Genomic DNA, 16229 nt, shown 5'->3' with positions numbered 1-16229 from the left:
GTAATTAGCCATAATGAAAAATGAAATTGGATCCTCAAATCATATACCAAAATCAATCTCAGGTGGATTAAAAAAAAAAACAATGTAAAAATATAAAACCATAAAGCTACTAAAAACCAATACAGTAGACTGTGTATCTGATATTAGAGGCAGAGAAAATGTTAATAAATGTAAAAACATATAAACCAAAAATATTTACAAGTTCCACTACATTAATTAGAACTTATGTTCATAAAAGATAGGTCAAACTTGGTAAAACATGTGCATCACATAAAAGTTAAAAGGATTGTTATGTAGAAAATAATTTTTAAAAACCTACAAATGGGAGTTTCTGCTGTGGTGCAGTAGGTTAAGAATCTGACTGCAGGGGATTGGGTGGCTGTGGAGGTACAGGTGGCCATGGAGGTGCAGGTTCGATCCCTGGCCAGGCACAGTGGATTAAAGGATCTGGCATTGCTGCAGCTGTGGCATACTTCACAGCTGTCCGCATGGTCACAGCTGCAGCTCAGATTCAATCCCTGTCGCAGGAACTTCCATATACCTTAGGTGCAGCCACTAAAAAAACAAAACAAAACAAAACAAAAAAACAAAACCCTATGAATGAATGCAAGATAGACAACTTCCCCACAAGAAAAATGGGAAAATATACATCTTTTATAAAAAGAGAAAATGAGAAAAAACAAATGACCAGTAATATATAATGGATGCTTTTGATTATGAGCTTTTAAAGAAATTAAAAATCACAGCGAGATCAGATTTTATACTCACCAGCTAAGCTAAACAAGATTTCAAATTTCACAAAGTGAAAAAATAGCAAAGATGTACAGCAACTGAAACTGTTACATAATATAATGCCAGGTAAAGGTAAATTTTGCAACTGCTTAGAAATCAACTTGGTGCCTATCTGTTAAAAGTGAGGTTTTTTACAAATTTTATTTTTCTTTCAACAACAGGCTTTTATAGATGTGAAGGCACTGAGACCAGACAACCTGAGTTTGTATCATGGCCCTTTGACTACTGAGCCCTGTAACTTGGGAACATCCACAACCTCTCTCAGCCTCGCTTTCCTCATCTGTAAAATCATGAGAGCACGATCATAGAGCATATCATAAAATTACTGTGAACACTGTTACGCCATAAACATTCCATAAATGTTAGCTATGGAGTAATAATCACTTGAACACAGTATTAATCAAAGGATACTGCATTAGCTTTGAGAAAAATATTTGTTAGGCATGACCATTAAATTTGCAATGAAAGATTTTTTAAACTATCCTGAGGTAAATTATCTGTGACACACAAAATTCTGATTAAACTTAAGAAGTGGGAGAGTATAGTGTTTAAATCCACTTACCCCTAAGAAGTACAAGCAGGTTCTTAGAACTGAGGGGCCTACAATCATTTAGCAAGTGACACAAGCTCAGCACCCTAAGAGATGCTCAACTTGTAAAACCTTTGAGGATGGTCTTCAGAGCAGAGCCTTAGTGAGGCTTGCCGTTATGTTCTGGACCTTAACTCGAGCATGTAACTGACTGGAAAGCTGAGTCCCTAAACATCTCAGGCACGTGCTGATGAACTTCCCCAGTGCTTTGCATCCTTAGCTATACATTAGAAAGCCCTGGGGAGTTTTTAAAAAATTCCCACGCTCAGGCCACGCTCTCACCAATTTAATCAGGATCTCGGGCTGGAATCCAGGAAGCAGTACATTTTAAAATCTTGGCAGGAGATTCCAAAATGCAACTAACTGTGAGAACCATCATGTTAGAGCAAGTCCCCATCACTCTACCCTGAAAAATCCAATCGGTGTCCCACATGGGTGGAATTTTACTTAACCCTCAATAAACTAGCCCGCCTAGGATTTATGGGCTGAAGCTTTAAATTTACTTTTTTCTTTCCTTCCTCCCTTTCCCCCTTTTTATTCCTTCCTTCCTTTCTTTCCTTCTTTCTTTTTTTTTTTTTTTTTTTTTTTTGTATATAGATTAAGGTAAAGCCTTCGTTTTATGTATACAAAGACCAGAAAATGAACACACCAGTGTGGAACCCGTGGTTTAACTGAGGTTAAAATCCTGTGTAGAGTCATTCAACTGAGGAAGAAACCAGTCAAAAGTATTATATCAGCATGCATTCCCTCACCTGCCACAGAGACCTCAATGATCACATCATAGTCATGAAACTACTTACAGTTCACAATGATATTTGCAAAGCATTCTTCATTCAGTCTCCATGAGAAGGGCACCAAATAGTCAGAAAACAAGATGTGGATTGATTCCATTTTGAAGATGAGGAAGTCCATGCAGACTCTTTGAAAAACAAAAACAGTTCACATAGAAGAGTATTTTAGTAACACATTCTATCATCCTTACTGATGTGGTATGATTGTTACAAGGTAAGCGTCCAATTGCATTATACAATATCAACCAAAACTCTGTGGGCACCAACTTCAGATGCTTACATTATTAGACTTCTGTATTTGAATATAGGTGTATTTCCTATACCTAAATGGTAAGCTGGGCTTTTTTTTTTTCTTTTTTTTTAAGCTTTTTTTCAGGATTGCACCCACAGTATATGGAAGTTCCAAGGCTAGAGGTCAAATCGGAGTTGAGATGCTGGCCAACACCATAACCACAGCAATGCCAGATCCAAGCTGTGCCTGGGATCTACACCACAGTTCATGCTAATGCTGGATCCTTAACCCACTGAGCAAAGCCAGGGATCGAACCCATGTCCTCATGGATACTAGTTGGATTCATTACCGCTGAGCCACAATGGGAACTCCCTATTTTTGAGACATTCATTTACTTGACAGCACTTTCAAAACCACTGATTAAACTGAAACATTTTAGCTCAGATATACAGTTTTAGACATTTTATTATTTAGTCCAGTTTACTGAAACAGTTTTATCAAAACTAATTCTTTATACAAATACTTAAACTTAGCTCAGATATTTCTGTTTACTGTTAATTTTGAGGATTCGTCCCCTGCTGTGCTCTGTGATTTAATTCTTATCTTCATATCATAAATATGTCAACAAGGAAGCAAACACTATCAATTATTGTGATTCTTGTGAAAAATTCATCATCATCTATTAGCAAGCCTAAACCATATAGTGATTTTGAGTGGAATTATTAATAAGCATAATTCTCTTCTTATAAGGGGAAAAAAGTACAAGAATGATTAAAGACTCAGGTAAGAGCAGATCTTAACTATACCAGGAAAGAAAAATATATGAAAGAATTGGGAGAGAAGAGTTATAAATGTACATAATTTTCAAAGATGGTCCCTAATGTAATTGGTAGATGGAATTTTCCATTTACTTAAAGGCACATGCATCCAACCAATGTATAAAATTTCCTTTTTGCAGGAAACATAACATATTTGAGTGAATTAGGGTAAAGCTGGGCCAGAAGACAAGGGTAAATTAGTTTCAGCTTTGGAGATAATGAGCAGAACTGGCTTAAAACTGAACCAGCAAAACCCATAGCAAAAGGTACACATAAAACCAAGGAAATAACTAATAATAGGGTGTATAGGTGCCGTTAGTCCCCTTGTAGGTTCCCTTAACCTGGCTAATGTACCCGTATCCAGCTGTGGATATTGTTTACTCAGGGCCCATGGCTGCCTCTTTCTCCAAAGAACTGACCTGGGCTCCAAAATGTTAAATAACCCTTTATCTCCCCTTCCCAGCAATTCAACTGATAATAAGATAAAATGGCTGCCCTTATCCTCAGCCCCTCACCTCACCCGCCCCAAAGCTGGGTCAACTCTGGAATAAGTTAGCTACAGAGTCCCCATTGGGATCACATAAAGCTAGTTTCACATTCTCTATTCACATTTTTTTTCCCTTCCCTGCTTCCTCTTGACAGAGAACACTCTCCCAGTAAACCAACTGAGTAAGACTCCCCACCTCTGGCTCTTTGTCTGGGAAATCTAATTTAAACCCTTAAAGTTCTGCAGTCTTAGCTTGCACAGAATGAGGGACGTGCCAGTTAAGAGGAAGTCTGAACTAATAGCTCATAAGGTTTTTTGTGGCTGGAGATGAGCCATTTCTTACTGTATAAAAAAATTATAAATCATGTATTTCCACACTCAGTAACCTTATGATGTTTTTCTCACATCATAAGGTTACGAGCAGTTTTGGTACAGGGGGCCTGTCATACTCTTCAAAGATCCTACCCTTGATTGTGAACATGGGTGTCCAGCCCTTGCGGACACCCAGCCTCTAGCTCCTGATGGTGCATAGGAATGACAGCTCTGTAATTTGGCGAAAATATATTTGCATTACATGACTCTTCAGTTTGTAAGGCTTTACATTTCAGTGACTTGATGTGTTTTACCGCAGAGTCCTCAGTTCTGAAGCAGTGATGATCTGGCCTGCCCTCACCAGACAGTCTCTCAAGACTTATTTGCCGACCTTTATTTACTCCACAGGACTCACTGACAAGGATGTGTTCTCATGGTTTCCCACCCCATGGGAGAAAACAGCCAATGAGCTACATGGACTTGGTAAGTTCCACAGACTTCTATTGAAGAATCCTGAATGATAAATGCTGGCAAATAATGTCCATTCTTTACCAGTTCTAAAAGCAGCTGCAAGGTAGAGGTCAAGAGAGGATACAATATAAAATTGAAAGCCTGGTATAGGGTTGCCAAATTTAGCAAATGAAAATATAAAATACCCAATTAAATTTGAAATTCAGATAAGCAATGACTAATTTTTTCTATATAAGTATATCCAAATATTATAAGAGATACACATATACTAAAAGTTTTTCATTATTTACCTGTAGTCCTATATTTTCTCTGATAGCTCTATGCAGGGGTACAACTAGAAGAAGGAGGGTTCTGACTAGAAGCTACTCCTCTAACACAACCAATCTGCCGCAGACTGATGGCAGAGGGTGGAGGCGGCAGTGGCTTCACTGGGAGCCCAGCTCAGCCTCCCAGGCCTCTGGACATGTCCATAAGATTATTATACTTGAGAAAACCCAGGCTTGGTCTCTTTCTTAGGCCACCAAGCCAAGTCTTGAACACTCTGCTTGGCACTTGGGTGCAGGATCCAACACTTTTCCACTATAAAATTTCTCTATCATTCATAACATTCAGAGGGTGACTCGGTATCACTTCCACAGCCTCCCCCATCATAGCCTTTCTCTAAATGCCTCCGCAAAGAGCTCGCTGTTCAAGTGGGGATATTGCAGGTCCTTTCTCCCAGCAACTGGTGTGAACAAAAAAGGGTGATATCCATCATCTTTGTATTTTAGGCTTCTTTTTTAAAATTGTTCTCCACGTGCCCTCCTTTGAACATATGGTATCCTCCTTGCTTATCTCATAGGCTGCATCAAACAGATTGGCCAGATCACAGTCTGAGTTCAGATACTGGTAAAAATGATGACTCATATTTGTTTTTATATGCTTTCATGTCACTACTGAAAAATCAACACCAATATTTACATAAGTTCATAGATATGAGGAGGTGATTTTTGTTTCTGTTGCCTAATTTGCCCCTAAGGTACACCCAGCGCATGGCAGTCTTATCATCCCAGGAGTGTATGCAAGCTGGCTTTCCATCATGCAGAGCCTGCCTTCCAAGTGAACACTCTGCAGGTCCCAAACCTTCACCAATCTGAGACTGGCTCCAACCTCCACATGGGAATGGAGGACCATGAGAACACTTCCCTGAGAGTGAGTTAAAGATGTAGAGCAAGGCAGAGCCACCGTATACTCATCTGATGAAATTATGTCTGAGATATGATGAACTAAGAATTAATGGACACATAGAATTTGTAAATAATATCTTTAAATCATTTTTAAAAATGGCATACAACCCAATAGGAAAATAGGTGAATTGCAAAAATAGGCAATTCAGAAAAAATATGAAATTGACTCAATACATACTCTTAACAATAACTCAGGGACTGAAAATTGAAATGCACACACTAAGTAACATTTTTATCCATTACATTTTTTAAAATTGAAGAGACAGATAATGTCCATAACTGACAATGATGAGGAAAAAGAGGCACTCTCATATTGTACTGCTGAAGAAAGTATAAAATGGCAATGCCTGTTTAAACAGCCCCTTTTTAAAATGTTAATATCCATCAATTTAGTGATTCTATTTTGGGTATATATCTTAGTGAAACTTTTACACATGTATAAAGAGGAATGAAAGGAACAATATTGCATGCAATAACCCAAGACTATAAACCATCTAAATATACAAAATATATCTACACTACTTAGTATGAAATACTAGGAATGGAATACCTAGTATGGAATTCCTATGGAATACTAGGTAATAATTTTTAATTATATGTAATTTAAAATTAAGATACCTAAAATATATTGCTCAATGAAAAGAGTAATTTTCAGAATAATAGGAATTTGGTTCTTTGTAAGAGTAAGCAAAATCGAAATATACTTAATAAGTAGAAAAAGATTCACATGGATAAAGACCAGCTCTTACTAAAAATATTTGAAAAGAAAGTGCAGTTTGGGGAGGGGAAAAGAGAAAGTTTTCACTCTTTGTATGTTTGAAGTGTTAAAATAACCATGGATTCATTTGTGTAATTGTAAATGCACAAGCACAGAATACATATTTATGGTAGAAGAAGAATGGCCACAAATTTGACATTCCTTCCTTTGACAGGTGGCATCTGTGTACCTTTCCCTTGGATCAGGGCTCTGTCTATTGCACTGTACTGACTAATAGAATATGGCAGCACTGATGCTGAAATAGTTTCCAGGCCCAGGTCTTAACAGATTGGCCACTTCTGCTTTTGCTCTCTTGGAACACCCATTCTCAGGGTGCCTATGGGAAGCTAGCCAGCCATCTTGGCTATTCAGCCTACTTAAGTCTTCAGCAGTTGACTATATAGCACTAAAGACTGCAAGCAAGAATTGCCCAACTAAGTCTAGTCAACACCAAAAACTATGAGAGGTAATTATAAATTGTTATTTTAAGTCACTGAATTTTGGGATGGTTTATTACATGGCAATATATAACAAGAACAAGATAAATAATATGCTTTAAAACACTCAGCATTCTACATATAGGACTTCAAATGATGAAGAAGACTACAAAATACCAAATCTATCTATCCAGAGAAAGTTCATAAACATTGGTCAAAGCAAAATTTTATCTGCCTAGCACAATCTTGAACATGTAGCAAATGTCTTATAAATATGGTAAAATATAGATAGACACAAGAGAGCTATACAGTCAAGGAAAGGCAAAGAGAGGAGAAGGTATCTAACTTAGGTGAAAATGATAAATATATTTCCTTTCAGATTTATCCAATTCTCTTCACCAATACTGAAATGACATACTCTCCTTCATTTCACAGTGTGTTTTGTTCTAATCATCTATTTATGTGTAGTTAACACTTTACCTAACAAAGAAAGGACAATACAATCACCTTTTGCCCTGATACCTTCAATTTTCCCAAAAAAGTTTACATGCTTAGTACAGAAAAATGTTTCCAATAAAATTATGAAAATATTTAAATGAGTAAACCTAGAGACTTTGCTTGAAGATATGCATTTAAGAACAGTTCTTCTTTGTAGAAGGTCATATAATACTTGTGGCATTAGGGGACTAAACAATATTACTGGCTTCTTCAAATGGAGGGAAGATTACCTCCTAGAACGTAAGGCTCACCTAGAGAGTGCTGAGTTCAGAGAATCATAAAATGTTTATCCTGAAATAACTTCAAGTACATACCCCTTGTTTGCTAAAGAATGTTGAAACTGTGGAGTTCCCTTTATGGTGCAGTGGAAACAAATTCTACTAGTATCCATAAAGATGCAGGTTCGATCCCTGGCTTCGCTCAGTGGGTTGGGGATCCAGCATTTCCATGAACTGTGGTGTACATTGCCAAGGCTCGGATCCCATGTTGCTGTGGCTGTGGCATAGGCTGGCAGTTGTAGTCCAATTGGACCCTAGCCTGGGGACTTCCATATGCCTTGGGTGCAGCCTAAAAAAAAAAAAAAAAAAAAAAGTTGAAATTGTGAGGAGGATTCTCCAAGGTAATATTAAGGAAGATGAAGGGCTGCACAGGAAGAGGGGCATGGCCACAGTGTCAGTGGAAGAGCCTGCAATGTGGGGCACAAATCTTATGTCCACAGATGAAACAATTTAAAAATTGCATTTCATAATATTAGTACTAAGGTAGATCATCATCAGTCTAGAAAAAGAATGTCATACATATTTGAGAGGAAACCAAGAGTCCTCTGCTCTTACATATAAAGGCAGAGCAGCTTGTCTCCGTGCAACCCTCCTGTCAGTAACAAACATAGTTGTTGAATAAAATTAAAACAAACAGTAAACAAGAAATGAAAATCACAGATTTTTATGGCATTGCAAAGCAATCAAGCATCAGAATTTGAGGGGCCACAATCTTAGAGAAAAGGAAAAATTATTGAAGTCAACTGACATTTTTCTCTTCATTTACCTTGAAGTATTTATTATTTCTTTCTTTTTTTTCTTTGTTTTTGTCTTTTCAGGGCCACACCCATAGCATATGAAAGTTCCCAGGTTATGGGTCAAATCGAGCTGCAGCTGCCAGCCTACACAGTAGCCACAGCAATGCAGGATCCAAACTGTGTCTGAGACTTAGACAACAGCTCACAGCAACACCAGATCCTTAACCCACTGAGCAGGGCCAGTCTTTCACTCTGATTTTCAGATTCATTACCACTGAGCCACAATGATAACCCTGTATTTTATTATTCTTAATCCGTAAGCATTAAGAGGAAAATCCAAAATTAAAGCAGTGTCTAAGAAATAGAATTTTAAGCAGCACTTCAACAATCTCGCAAACTAGGAGAGAATAATTGGAATGTGGACTACTGAAACAGTCAGGACTTATGGGGCCAAGATCTTAGGGAAAAAAAGGAAATAATGGAGAAGGGAAAGAATACTCTGAACTGCATTTTTCACTTGAGATTTGTAGATTCTGAAGTTTCCTGGGATGAGAAGCTGAGATTAGCAGAGCAGGGGCAAAGAGGCTGAATATCTAGGCAGAGCTTCTAGCAATCTTGTATTGCTAGGGAAACAAAACTGAAGTTCAGGCTTCCAGAAGAAGAATTTTGATTAAGATGCCCTACTTTCATTTGAAACTCAAGAAGAATTCTCATGCATTGCTAGTAGGAATGCAAATTTTTCCAAAGACCTCTCAGAACAAGAATGCGTACATTTGTTTTGGTACATGGATATTCTGTTTACAAAGTCACTCAGGGATCCAGGCTCTCACTGGCCCCACCATCTTCAAATGGCTTCCATCTTGGCTGCCAATTGAAAGTCATCTCTTAGATTGGGTGATAGAGATTATAGAGGAAAAAAACAGAAGGCTTTATGGCTTTGGCCCTATAAGTGATCAACAACACTTCCATCCACATTCCATTGGCAAGAACCCAATTATATGGCCACCTTTCACTGCAGGGGAATTTAAGTCTGAACCTGAGAGACAAGCAAATGGATTTGCTGAACAGCTAGCCAGTCTTTGCCTAGCCGGTTTCTCGTCATTGACGTACATATAGATAGCATTCTTCAAACAATGCTAGACATAAAAAATGCTTAATAGATATTTCACATCTTAATTTTGTTTTACTGCATACGAGTAAAATTTCTCTATGAACACACCAGTATCTTAGAGCAGGTAGACCGATACTTAAAAAAAAAGACTATCTAGGCTCAAAATGTCATCCTCAAGCTTTTTGCTGATTTAACAGGAAAATTTAATAGAAACTTCTTTAGTTCTTAACTTATGCATACCAATGATACATTTGTTCCAAAAAGAAGGAAATTTTACAAGTTGAAAAACTAATGATATAAATAGTTATTAAAGATTATAAACTGCTGTGTGAGATGAATATTCACAGCTGGTAAAAGAAGTCTTAAATATAGAAGTTCTCATGGCATTCTGAGCATTAACCCTTTTCAAAAGCTAAACAAATTGCTTTGTGATTAATATCTAATTTGAATATACCATGGTAAATTATTTTAAGCAGTTGCTCTTGAGAGAAACTGGCATTTTTGGTCAATTTATTTTATTATGTTTTTGAATTTTACCCACTCATGTTTAAGGATAAACTTAGACCTGAGGATGCAATCCTAGTCACTGTGTCTTTCACTTGGATTTTCCAGGGTGATAAGAATGTGCTATGTTCACAAGTATTAACTTATCAGTCTTTTTTTTAGCAATCAAGGAATTGCAAATAAGTACAAAGACAGGTCATGATTAAACAGAAAATGTATTGATTCCTGTGTCCTCCATTTATCATGAAATTTACAATATAAATTTCATCATGGTACATAGAAACTTTATTGTTGTTGTTAATAGTTTACCTTGCCTTTGACCAAGTTTAAACAATTGGGAATTATTCATACATTTTATCAGTCCTTGAATTGATCTTAAACATTTTTAAATAGCTTGCTCGCTAATTTATAGTTTGCTCAATTTATGTTGAGACATCAGCCAGATAAGGAAGTAAATCTCTTGGCTAACATTTGTTAATCTGGCTACCCTCTGGGAAGCACTCCCTCCTTGTTCATTACATATATTATGTATTTTATGTCTTAAATTCATCTCACCACCCATGTAAGTTAGATATAAGGACTGACATTGTGACTTAATTAGTACTTTTCTTTCTGACTGGATTATGCCTTGCTAGTCATTAAATATTTTAAGTATTTCTAGAAATTAACTCCCATTTTAAAGAAGTTGTAAAAGAAAAGCAGATTGTAGGACAACTTTTTTTTTTCTTTTTAGGGTGGCACCCATGGCATATGGAAGTTCCCAGGCAAGGGTCTAAAGGGAGCTACAGCTGCCAGCCTAGCCACAGCCACAGCAACGTGGGAGCTGAGCCTCATCTGACGTACATCACAGCTCATGGCAACAGTCAGCTCCCTGACCCATTGATCGAGGCCGGGGATCGAACCTGTGTCCTTATGGATACTAGTCAGATTTGTTTCCGCTGAGCCACAATGGGAGTTCTGGGACAACTACTGATAATGGTTAAAATGCACATCAGATAAAAGATGGAATAGAGACAAACGTATATCAAAATCCAAGAGATAGAATCTTTGTAACAAATTATATTGAATACCCTTGCAAAATAAATTTCAACTTGTATTTATTCGAATACTTATTGCATGATACTTATTAAGTGTTAACTTTATAAAAGTCAAATCACATGAGGAAAGCATTTGCATGCATTAAAATATGTGCTTAATTATAAAAATGACAAATCACAAATCATCAGAGAGAAAGTGTAGTGTATTCACTATTACAAAAATAGAGCACAGTGTGTCTGATGTTATGTATGCTTTGACACTTCCTTTACCATAAGCAGACTATCACAACATAAACCCAAACCAAACTGTAAAGTCTTGAAAATAGCTAGGTAGTGTGTGTGGTTGTACCTGAGAAAAAGGTATCAGAGCAGTAGATTAGCAAGTGAGAGTTTTTTTTCCTTTTTACATCACACCTGTGGCATATAGAAGTTTCCAGGCTAGGGTTCAAATTGGAGCCGCAGCTGCAGCCTATACCACAGCCATGGCAACACCAGATCCAAGCCACATCTCCAACCTACACTGATTCCTTAACCCACTAAGCCAAGCCGGGGATTGAACCTGCATCCTTGCAGAGGCGTTAGGTCCTTAACTCACTGAGCCACAGTGGGAACTCCAAGAGTTTCTTTTCCTCTTATCTTTCTTTTACTCACGCACACATATTCACCAGAACATTTATAGCATAAAAATTTTTTTTTCTCTACCATGAAACAATTATGAGATACCTTTAAATAAAGAAATCTTATGTTTTGCTTTGTACTGTTATCCTTGGACTAATAAAAAAAAGGGAATTTATGATAATAAAAATCTGGCAATCAATGCAACTTATTCACATTTACACAAATACATGGCATCTGGCTCTGTCTGGAGGGATCTATACTCTGGTTCAATCTTAGTTTCTTACAACATATCCATAAATTCCCCAAACAGCTAATCATGAAAATATTAATGAAATGAGCACATGCTTTATTTATAAGTCTTGGCATACTAGGCCCTTATTACACTGCCAGAGAAGAGGAATATTAAAATAAATGATATCGGTGTTCAACACTGAAAATAAATCAACAGAGCCACAATGTCAGTTATAATAGATTCCAGTCAAATGTCATTTTGTCACCTTAAACTGAATTGACATTTTCAACAATTCTAGGATAATTTCAGCTAACTATATAATTGGCTAAGTGGTATAATTAAAAAACCCTAAATACATAAAGTATTACAAAGGTAATACTTTATATTATATACATAAAGAAATACCCTTAATACATTTTAGATTTTTCAGAATTATATATTAGGGATTCACACACTGAAACACAAGTTTGTAATTCACTAAACTACACACCATATTTATAAAAATCACCAATATAATGTATAGTAGTGCTTTATTAAAAACAGAATTTATTTCTTTTTTATCTTTGTTAAGGTAAAATGTTTGGCTAAAGCAAAAAGCAATTGTTTGTTGGAAGCAGAATCCTGCACAAAATTGTAAAGGTTTAGGTCACTATTCAGACTGGCATCACTCTAGGAGGCACCATTCTCACTGGACATTTGTGCAGTTTACAGACACATATGGTGCCTTTCGGTGGAATCATTTCCAGAATCCACTATTTAAGCAAATGATATGTCATCTCTGATTTCTAGCCTACCATACTCCTTTATCCTTTGCAAAAACCATTCATGGCATTTCAAATGGTTTTGGCCTCTTTCTTATCTGCTGAGTGGTTGACTTTTGTGAAACTTTTCTCCTCAATTAGTCTCGAATTGGCTGCTCCTGCAGAGACCCCGTTAGAGCTGTTTTTCCATTAGAGACATTTCAAACCCCTATCTCTCCAGACACTCATGCCCTTGAATAGATCTAACACGTTTAATTTCTTCATTCATCTAGCTGGTTTAGAATTTGCTAATTCATACATATGACTGCAGTCAGAATTTAACAGAAAGTGCCTTTAGAGTTGCGTTCAAAACAAAGGATGGCCCAAAACAGGAATGGCAAGTTGAATCTGCCATGAATTTATGGTACCTCACAAATGACCCACCACAGAGTTACAATCTCATCAAGAATGACCGGTCAATTAACCTTCGTATAATTCAAAGTCATTCACTCATTACTGCAGGCAAGCAAAGTCATCACAAGGATAGCATACTCTTCCTTCTCAGCATGTGGAAATTGTCACCTTTATTCTCAGAATTCTTGTCTTTGGATATCAATGCTAAAATTCCCTTCTTGACTGTAATACTCTATAACATAAAACATTATCAACAATTCAAAATAGAGCATATATCAAAAATATAGCAGATTTTCAAATAACTTACTTTCCCATCTTTACAAAAATTATTTCTAAAAATATCATTACAACATTTATAATCTCATAAATGGATTCTGTGTTTAATTGACTACAATTCCAGGTTTGAGGACATTTTAAAACATCTCATCTTTGTAGTTCTCTAAAAAGAGAGAGGGTAACTTCTCTAAAAGTTTTCCCTCTTGATACTTACTATTTAAGGGACACTTTCAAATGTCCGTTCCCAGTTTAAAATTCTCTCCTGGGTTTGCAACCTCTATTACTTATCAGCACATCCATTTAGTTCTCATTCTAAACCTGAGCTCACCGTCCTCCCCACAAACCTGCTCTACTGTCATGCTCCCGCTGCCTGTCTTAGTAAATAGCACTGCCATTTACCTGAGTTACTCTGGTTAGAACTCCAGATGCTAGCCTGGGCATCGTCTTCCCTGTCATCTTTCACATCTTCTTAGCCACAACCTGTAAATTCTACCTCCTACATACTCTGTCAGCTGTCTACTTCTCTCCTCGCCATGTGAAAGCCCCCTAGTCCAACCACCAACTTCTCTTGCTCGGACATTCAAAACAGCCTTAGAACTTATCTCTCTGCAACATTAACCCTATTAACTGAAAAATTAACTTTTTAACTATTTCTACTATTTTCTCCTTTGGTCATAAAATTTTAATATCACATTTCTCTGCTTCCCCCATTCCATTGTGTAGCATTTATGGTGATAAAACTTGTCACCTAATACTCATCCCTCATGCTGAACTGAATGAAGTTTTAACCAACACCAAATCATTATTATTAGCAGCCTTATCATGCCATTATATTTAAGTCATTTTCCTTTATTTCCATGCTCAATAGAATAATTACTCTAAGTGTGAAATCTAATATAAATATTTATTAGCTACACTGATCGCAATATGTACAAATAGCTTAGAAGCTAACGGTATCAACCATGCTGCCTTTGCATAGGATTTTAAATGTTCTACTGAATGGTGCAATGAAAGAAGTGGATTCTAATACATCATGAGACATGTAGCCAAAATGTTCTGAGCTGAATCAGAGGCAAAGCACCACAGATCAAGCAGACCCTTCACTATAAGTAAGAATATATCAGCTCTTTTATAGTAATTTTTCAAAGCAAAAAGAATCGCTCTCTCCAGTGATTTATAATGGACAATTTTCTGTTTTTCTGGCTGTTTAGCAACTTCAACACCCTTGCTACTTGGGAGAATCTCCACATTTCTGGTTTAAGCTTCTCCAGGGTAGAACCCACAAAACTTGATTCACTTATCTTTGGGGCTCAGGTTCAGTTGTTGAGATCAGAGATTACTAAGGCAAGACCTCACTTCAGAACCGAGCCACACAAAGAAGGAAAATGCACATGGAATCCACTTTGCTGTTAGGGTGATGGCAGAGGTAGCTGGTTCTCAGAGTGGCAGTGGTTGCAAGATTGCATTTCTGGCTCTGAAACAATGCCAGTAGGAGTGGCAGTAATTTAGAGTTCCTGGCAGAGGGGGTGTAGAGAGTGGGAGCGGCAGCAGTTTAGACAGCAAGCCAGTTCTGTGGCATGATTTTGGACGATGTTCCTGGAAGATGCATCTTGAGCCTGGTTATTTAGTCACCTTAGCTTTCTCTGAGTTACCCATTTAGAAAATAATAATAAATGCCTTTTCTGCTTCCTCAGTAAGAGTTAATTTCTGTTACTTTTAACCAGAATCTCTATGAATATCATAACATAGAATTTGTTTAACAACTCCAAACCGATAAAATCCAGCTGGAATTGCACCCAGAGTGGGACAAAAAGAATGAAGCAATTAAAATTTTAAGTGATAATTTTCAAGTGCTAATAGTTACCAGCACTATGTTAAAGCTTGTCACACATCATCTCCTTTAATCTTCACAATAGCCTAATGAGGACAATATTATCCCCATGAGGCCAAAGAGGAAACAGAGACAGAGATTAATTAACGACCCCAAGGTCTTCGTGCTATTGATTACCAGCGCCCTGTGACACTATATATCTAGGTCACCAGTATTCTTGCTTATGGCCACTGAAATTGTTTCATATTACTGATAAGTTTCAATCAATGAGGTAATAAATCAACTCACCATTTACACGAGCTATTGTTATCCATACGACTCTCTGCCAGATGGCTATAATAAATGTGGACATGTGGGTAATTGGCTGACTCTCTGGCCTTGCTGGGCATTTTTCCATGTTTATCTTTAGGTGTGAGGTTCTTCAAGTGTAAGCCCTGTATCTGTTCTTTAACACATTAAACATCAACTTTCAACCTTGCCTGGATGACTAGGCTCATCTTCCCTTAGATGTCAACATAGCATCAGAGTAATCCTAGGTCTTTTTTTGTCTGTTCTTAGGAGTACTTACAGAATGTAAAAATTTTTATCTGGGTCTATTTTAGAAGGAATCAACCAACTAGAAAACAAAACTTCTAGAAATTCAAGTTGAAATAAGTCTATGGAAACTGACAAGATAGTTTCCCAAACCAGGGTATAGTTAACACCAATAATCATTTGTTACCCCTTAAAATATATGACGGCAGAAGCAAAATCCTTCAATAGATTGAAAAATAGATTTTAAAAATACATATGGAGTTCCCATCGTGGCGCAGTGGTTAACGAATCTGACTAGGAACCATGAGGTTGCGGGTTCGGTCCCTGCCCTTGCTCAGTGGGTTAACGATCCGGTGCTGCCGTGAGCTGTGGTGTAGGTTGCAGACGCGGCTCGGATCCCACGTTGCTGTGGCTCTGGCGTAGGCCGGTGGCTACAGCTCCGATTCGACCCCTAGCCTGGGAACCTCCATATGCTGTGGGAGCGGCCCAAGAAATGGCAAAAAGACA

The 16229-nt window shown here is 37.3% G+C and overlaps 1 long non-coding RNA gene across 1 annotated transcript in view; it reads right to left on the bottom strand.

The window, feature by feature from the left end:
* The window catches only part of LOC110262154, a 170677-nt gene that overhangs the window by 50582 nt on the left and 103866 nt on the right, over nucleotides 1-16229 (bottom strand). Inside the window, exon 3 of the long non-coding RNA XR_002346782.1 lies at nucleotides 2182-2300. This is a non-coding gene — a long non-coding RNA (uncharacterized LOC110262154). The remainder of the gene's footprint in view (nucleotides 1-2181; nucleotides 2301-16229) is intronic.

The sequence above is a fragment of the Sus scrofa genome, chromosome 8 (assembly GCF_000003025.6).
Source record: "Sus scrofa isolate TJ Tabasco breed Duroc chromosome 8, Sscrofa11.1, whole genome shotgun sequence".
NCBI lineage: Eukaryota > Metazoa > Chordata > Mammalia > Artiodactyla > Suidae > Sus > Sus scrofa.
Note: the sequence above shows the minus strand (reverse complement) of the source record. Positions and strands in the feature narration are given on the sequence as shown.